Raw genomic sequence first — 8,099 nt, 5'->3', positions numbered from 1 at the left:
AAAGATTGAATAGACGCATTAAAAACATTAGTGTTTGCTGCCCCCTATTGATGCTAAAGTAGTCCCACACAATGTTTTAAAAGTCAGGTATTCAGTCGAAGTGAAAATCAACACAAATATGACTGTTATTGTGGCTTATCACGCTTACTATTATAAATTATATTTCGAGTACGGAAATGGTACATCGATTTTTGATTTAATAGAAATGCTATTGATAATCTCGTAAAAGGCACGGACGGGGTTCGAACCCGCGATCTTCGGTTTACGAGACCGACGCCTTACCACTTGGCCACCGCGCCTGCGCTGGCTAGCGCATGAAAGAGTGTTCCATATCTCATGTAGACGAAGTTGTAGTATGTGTTACACAGCTATCTCGTGGCGGCCCTATATGCAGTTTCATTTCAGTTGAAAGGGAGTAGCTAGTAGGGACCCCACTAATGCATGTAAAATATAATGTATTTTAGCATTAGGCCTATTTAAATGAACTGTCACTTTGGAAGTGACATTTGGTGTGAGTAATAAAAAAAGAATGAGAAAAATTTAATGTTTTGCATGAACCACAGGGGGAGGCTATTACACTGCACTGTCTTTCAAAACTTCACAAGACTAGCTAGTACACACGCACACACACACAATTTATGCAATATACAGAACAATTAAAATTATTATTCAAACAGCTTTTTACATTTAAATGACCCTTCAAAAATGTGAGGTTTTCATTGCTGCAAACATGGGACACATTTGTCACAACATTTTAAGAATGACCAAGCTAGTAATGTAAAATGAATGTAATTACGAATGGCCAACCATTTATATATTTTTTAGGTGCAGTGAAATATGTTGTTTTACAAGGTCAGCCATAGTATTACGGCGCCCTTGAATGTCTTGTTCAAGGGCACATTGACAGATGTTTCACCTCGTCGGCTCAGGTATTCAAACCAGCGACCTTCCGGGTTGCTGGCCCAACGTTAACACGTCTGTAATTTTCGTCCATCCAAACTGTGCTCAAAATTCTTATTGAGGCCTAAACAGGAATGCAGAAACGACAAGACGCCTAAGCAGAAATGCAATATAATCTGTGGGGAAAAAAATGTTTTGTTAACGGGATATGTGGGGGAAAAAATGATTTGTTAACGGCAGTGTGTGTTCTATGCTGTTTCCGATGTGTTCTTAGAGGCACCGATGGTTTGGTCAGCAGAGTTACACCAGTTGTACTGGGTCCCTTATTCTTCTCTGTCGGTGGTTTCTTTGACAGTGGGAGTGGGCTTCAGTCCTACAGCCTGGAGGGAGGAATAAACAAACACCTTTGGGAGAGAGGAGAGAGAAAGAAAGAAAGAAAGAGAGAGAGAGAGAGAGAGAAAGGAGACAGACTGCTAGTGATGGGGGAGGGGAGAGAGGAGAAGGAGAGTCATGAGACAGGAAATGTAAGCCTGAGATGCATCCTTTTTTTTCAGACTGTTAATTGCAGAACACTGGGAACAGAAGGACTAACATTCAAATTGAATTGCCTTTTCTAGGGGGGGAATGTTACATTGTTACTGAGGATGTATGGTTATAGAAGTACAAATCTGTATTTTATAATACTGCAGATATATTTATGTGTTATTTCTGAGTCTACTGGGAAAATGCACCCCAGAAAAGGAAACTGGAGTTGAACTGCTCTACGGTATTGATATGGATAGTCAGTACATTTGTATTGCCTCTACATTTTGTGATACAATATGCATGAGTCTGGTGGAGCTCTCACTATCTTCTTCTTCCCCAAAACCTCAGAGAGAAATGCTTGCCTTAGGGCTTTCATTTGATCAGATATCCTAGGGGTTGTTTCAAAGGCTTTCCAAAATGAACAAGACTCATTACCATTGGGAATGAGTCAGTGTTGAAAACCAACAGATGTTGTGGATGAAACCTTGACCTGCTTATCCCTAATCATCAGTACCCAGAGACGAACAAAAGCTTGCTCTGTTTTATGTTAAACTATTCTTGAGGTTTGCTGGTGCTAACAATGTCTTTATTAAACTAGTGTTACCTTTTATGCTTTGTAAGTATAGCAAGCGACTATACTGAGCCATATTTAAAACAAAACATTTGAAAGTTTAAATCAAAAATGTAAATCTAAAAGCACTCAATGAAAAAGATGAGTTGTGTTTAGTTTGTCTTTGCTTGCTACATCACGGCACAGGCATGGCCAACATAAATGGAACAGCCATCACAGCTAATGAAGTCCCAAATAGTTGTAATTGTTTCGGAAGTAACATGAGCAGAGTGATTTGAGAAAGACAATGGAAATGCCATATGTCATGATGCAATGTTCAGGACACAAATGGTTTGAATGAGCTCTGCTCCTGCCGTAGTGTCTTTGACATACAGAATGTGTCAGTCAAGATTAGTTGCGGAGGTTGTCTATTGTTTTTTCCCCGTGCTCATTGTTTTGTTTGTGACTGAATTGTAGGTTGAGATTTAAAAGTCACTGCAGCTGCTGGCTGCTACTTTGTCCTCTGTTGATCATTGGTGGAATTTCATTGTGTGCGGTTTATCTCAGGGTTCCATGTTCTGTAGTCTGGGGATGCTGATAGGTGCAGGGCTGCCCAGTTAGTGAAATGAGGTGAAAACAACACCAATAGTAGGAGATTATTTGTTGGTTCACAAGAATTATGAAATCCATAAATACAGGGTATACATTGAAGCGTGGAAAGTTATGGAATTTGTGGATTACAATATTCATCAACCACAACCCAAAGCATTTCTACGAGGCCTAAATGATGCTCCTTGAGCTAAAAAAACTATTGTTAAAACAATTAAAATTGGTTACAAATCTGTAGCTCACTAAGCAAATTCGGTATAAGAAAGTCACTAGGATGGATATTACTGTATTCAGTAGTGACTACCCACAGACATCAATACATTTGAGTCATTCTTATCCAGAGTGACTGCACACATTTTTGTACTGGTCCCCTATGGGAATCAAACCCACAACCCAGGCCTTACAAGAGCTGTGCCCTACCAACTGAGCCACACAGGGCCCTCAGTGAACATCTATCCCATGTGGGTTCAACGTAATTTCATTGAAATGACACGGAAACAACGTTGATTCAACCAGTGTGTGCCCAGTAGCTAGAATCAACAAACACAGCAACACACAAGTTGGGTTATTCTTACTTTTCTGCTCTGCCAGGCCCGTATTATAAATGCCAAGCACATACACCTGCCTATATAACATCCATAATATATCACACTCTCCAGTAGCCAGAGCTCAAGGTTATGTCCAGAGCTCAGTTGGTACAGAAAATGAGGCTTTGGCCTTGGACATCCTGATCCACACATGAGGACATTCATCCTAGCAGTCATTACCAGCCATATCCATTGGCTTCTGTTGATAGGATTTTGTTCAGTGACTTTAACCAGGCTTTACTGCACATTATGGATGAAGCACAAAGGCCGCAGAACATCTAGGCTTTATAGTAAAGAACAGGTATCTGAGGCATGGAGAATGAAGGGGAACATTTGAAATGAGACTGAAACAATGGTGTCTGCTCCCGTGTTTGAATCTTTATGAAAAGAACTTGTATCCCTGAAACTAAAATAGTATGGAGTTTGTAATGTCATACAGCATTGATTTTGTGCTCAGAACAACTCCCGCAGATCCGTAAACAGAATCGTAAATCAATTCAGTTGTAAACCCTGAGAGCTATTTCTTAGCCTGAAATTACATCATTATGAGGCATTTCTATTCATGTGGTGAAACACCAAGAAACTCACTTTCTCCCTCCGAGAATAAGACAACTATTTAATGTAGCTATCTTTTTAATAATGCATGGCTCCTTGTTATAGACACACTGGCCAAACTTCTCTTTTATAAGCAGCGCTTGTTTTTCTGTTCATGAGTGGAAATATGGGAGTGAGTGTGTCCATGAAAACACAGTCGGCTTCAAATGAGAAATCCACCACTATGGAATTTTACCTGATACACGCACAGAGTACAATATAAAACACTTGTGTGGCCAGAGGTCTTAGCACTTGTAGTTTATTTTGTCCAAATTGAGGTCTTTGAGTGTTTGTCTCTGTGGTCAGACAATGTCGATGTCTTTATTTGCGTACGTGGCGGGGTAATATTTGCTTTGTATTTTTGCCATAGTGGATCTGTTTGACGAGTCTCTCTGATGTAGTGAGGATGTCATAGTCAGAGAATGTGCAGGGAATGCTGGAAGGTGGCAATACGAACAAAATCGAACACAATATAGAGAGGACAATATGTTCCTAACACACCCATGCACACACAGACTATTTTGTAAAAATGTGCATCTACTATAATGGTCACTTCCACCAAATGAAAGGTTTGTAGACTGTACTTTGGCTCTAGATTTTTTTTCTTCTCTAATCCATCTGTTCAGGTAAAAATACAAAAAAATGTCAGGCGAAACTTTCAATCAATTTTCCTCTCTGTAGGTCTGCGTTCCCCTGGGGGAGCGTCAGAGAGAATCTGCAGGATAAGAAAAAAATAAGACAAAATCCTTGTGTCCATGACAACTTACAACTCATTATCGATGAAGAGCGAGGTAAATACAATCTTTCTCCCCAAGCCAGGACTTGACTGCTCCAACATTTCACCCCTCCCAAACATTAATCCTGGCTCTCCTTGATACCACTGGCCAGCTGTTTGTCCTGTGATGCTCTCTTCTTTTTAAGAGTTACATGTCTTTGAGTGTTGTAGCTTCTCTTGTTTCTATTACAGATGCTGGCCAATGTGCCCGAAGGAGCGAAAAGAGAACCACTGAAATCAAGCGAAAATCTGAAAGTAAAATTTGTGTTACTGTGGCGCAATCAAGGCAAATGCAAGTGGCAGGCGACACCATGGATGTTCGTTGGGGTAGTGTGAATGGAAAATCGGTCATTGTGGGAAGGGTTTGCTAAATCTGACCCTGGCTGCTACAAGACAAGCAAGTGTGAAATTCATATGAAAGGTAAGCAGCTGATAACGCTATACAACAAAGGCAATAATCATCTCTCCCCCTTTCCCCCAATGTTCTTTTCACTCCTCTCATCTGCTTATACCTCTTCTCAGTGGCTGTTGTGTGTTTTGTGGCATTTCGCAATCTTCACTATCCATTGAACACATGCTAGCTTTGATCTAAAAAGAACCAAACTTCAGGTTTTTATAACAAAGCACAGCTATTTCCACCACTCTCCATGGCTAGAGAGTTTATTTTTTAACCAGACTGGATTGCGGAAGAGGACTCCGTTCAGCTTTGTTTGTTCAAAGCCTCTTTCATTTTTGTAATTGTCACCCCGAAGTCTCGTCACAAACTGTGATCATATCCGCTAATAGTAAGTGGGCTATTTCTAATGTTTACCCAGCAATTAGGAGCAAGTCACTCATGCCTGCGGGGTCTGTTGCTATAGTTACAATAGGATTCTGCAGACTATCATCTGGTCCTCGCATCCTCCAATGGGGTTGCAGTGAAGAAGCTGCAACATGAAGTAAAGATGCACATCTTTCAGCAATCCACTAGTAAGAAACAGAAACAGGTTCATGAGTATAAGAAAGTAATCTAGAGTGGCAAGCAGGCGACTGCGCCCAGTCATGGCGGACCAGAGAAAACAGAACCGACGACACACTCAGCAGGAGAGCCAGGTGAGAGCATCGACCATTTTGAGTCTTAACTGGTTATTGCACGAAAAAAGTACTTTACGGAACAAACAAAAAACTGTGACAGTAAACAAGATTAGCCTTAAAATCGAGTCTCCGACCATAAAAGGGGGAAACGAGTCATGTCAGTGGGGTGTCAGAATGGATGAAGAGCATCGTCGGGATGAAAGCAACAAAAACGTAGTCAAAGGCCTCTCAGAATTGTTTTGGTTTCAAATGGCGCGATTATAGAACTCCAGCTGAGCCCTTGTTTGCTTACGATATGTTTTTTTGCTCTCGATTTTTGTACATCGGAAGAACGGAAGAACAACAAAGTCGGATTGGTTGGATCAAGTGTTTGTGTCTCTAATACCTTTGTTATCTGTAAAATATGTGACTGAGACAGTACGGGTGACAACATATTGGCCTAGATCAATCAAAGTCCTCTAAATCTCATTACTCGGAACATCTGACAGAAAGATGCATTCAATAGACTCTATTGAGGAGCTTTGAATTTGGCCTTCCACACATCAAAGGCCTCAGTGCTGAGATTAATTATTGTTTGGAATCGCTATTTTTTGGAGAAAAACTAGAAATGTGGTCAGTGAATGTGCGGCGAGGTAAAGGAGAGCGGCCAATGCTGCTTGTTTTGAGCTGCCCCCCTACCAGGCGGCACATGAGCCTGTCGATATGGCGGTTTGATGTCAGTCAGAAAAGAAGAACCCCCACAACAATCGCAGAGGGGGCTGGGACGGAGAGACAAGAACAGAGTAAGAGAGGGGAGAAAGGAAAGAACCATCGACAGATGAACTCAGTTGTGATTAAAGATGGCGGCTCTGCATACCGCAGACTGCGCAGCGCGGGACGTGATCCACAGCAAGACAATCGGAGCCGTCGGCATTTCAGCAGAACAAAAACAAGCATCGTGTAACAAGGTAAATTCAAATGGAAGTGGTAGTTATGCTGTCTGCACAGCGTTGAACCTTTGAGAGCGATGGCTGCTTTTGCATTGTTTATCGGTCCATTTCTTTGTCATTTCGAAACCGTTTCCGTTTTTTCTTTCCCAGATGATCTCGCTACTGTCACGGGCCTCCTTGTTTGCCAAGGCAGAGCACATCAATTGTTTTGACTGCTTGAAGTGCATCCCAAGCCCAAAATACTGGACATAATGACAAGCTTTCATGCCTAATTTCATGTGCATTTGTCCAACCCAACAGATCTGCTATGATCAGAGGACTTTCGCCATTGGGTGCACGGCCACCGCTGCATGTCTCTTCAGGGTTCCTTCCATAACAAACAAAAAGCAGCCTGAATATGTAGTTATATTATATGCATGTTTTGAAGAGTAGAAACTATAAGTAGTAATATAAACTCAAGGCGGCAAATCGTTTAATCCTATGTGCCTAATCCACTCTTGGGTTTGTTAGTCACGATATATTCAGCAATGACAAAGAACATCAGCAGGACTCCAGAATACATTTTCGGACAGTCTTTTGGGGTATTGCTCTTTTAAGACGTTCAAACACTAAAAAGAGCAGCATATCAATACACCAAAGAGACACTCTTTCTTTTAAGTCCCTTCTATTCAAGTAACTTAATTATTCTTAACCAAAGCTTGACCAAAGCTTGCACTGTGGTTCACAGTGTCCTCAGCTGGGAAAAAAACTCGGCCGCTGAAAACATTTGTGCGTGTTTTATTTCATTGAGTCTTGTTCCATACTTTTTTTAATGAGAACCTTGAGACAAACATATATTTTTTTTATCGCTTTTGTTCTTATGCCAACTTCAATTTTTTGTGAGTGACTTGAAAACTACTGGTTTTGAAACATGATACCGCCTTGTGTGTGTACAAAGAAATAGAGCGTTCATTTTAATGTATAGATGGGCTATTGTCAAGTGAAGAGGCCTCTCCAGAGATAAGCCTATTTCAAGCAAGGCCTACAAAGGGAGTGAAAATCCACATTGGCAGCTGGAACAAAAGGAAATAGAAAAGAAGAACTGGGGATGTATTAAGTTGTTAAGATTATTCTATGAAAGGAAGCTTGCATCATTCAATTAGATGATTGCCAATTTTTGTTGTTGTTGATTGCCATCCTCTTTTATCCTGTCACGAAGGAGAGGAAACACAAAACATTCTGATGAAGGTGATTTTTAGTTCTTCGTCATTCGTTTTCATTGTCTGTATTTTAACCTCAAAACCCCATCCTTTATCTTGGTTATCCTGATTCAGTCCGATGATAATGCAAACAAATTAATAACGTCAAGTGACAAATGTGAAATTAAGGATTTATTCATGTTTATTAAGAAAAAATGACTGTGTATCCATTGTATGTATGCTTCGTCCATCCGTTGCTGCATCTTAAAACTGTTCCTAGTGCAGCTAGAATGGTGGCAATTACTATTTTACCGTAGTATTGAGTCGATGCCTATTTCGAAAGATCTGTCTACAGCCAACAGTGGTTCTCCAGAGCAG

At 40.7% G+C, this 8,099-nt stretch overlaps 1 non-coding gene across 1 annotated transcript; it reads right to left on the bottom strand.

Moving 5' to 3' along the window:
• Window positions 1–227: 227 nt before the first annotated feature.
• On the bottom strand, window positions 228–299 carry trnat-cgu. The gene has a single exon. It is a non-coding gene; the product is annotated as a tRNA-Thr (tRNA).
• Between the last annotated feature and the right edge of the window lie 7,800 nt (window positions 300–8,099).

Source organism: Oncorhynchus tshawytscha, linkage group LG09 (genome assembly GCF_018296145.1).
Source record: "Oncorhynchus tshawytscha isolate Ot180627B linkage group LG09, Otsh_v2.0, whole genome shotgun sequence".
In the NCBI taxonomy this organism is placed as follows: Eukaryota; Metazoa; Chordata; class Actinopteri; order Salmoniformes; family Salmonidae; genus Oncorhynchus; species Oncorhynchus tshawytscha.
Note: the sequence above shows the minus strand (reverse complement) of the source record. Positions and strands in the feature narration are given on the sequence as shown.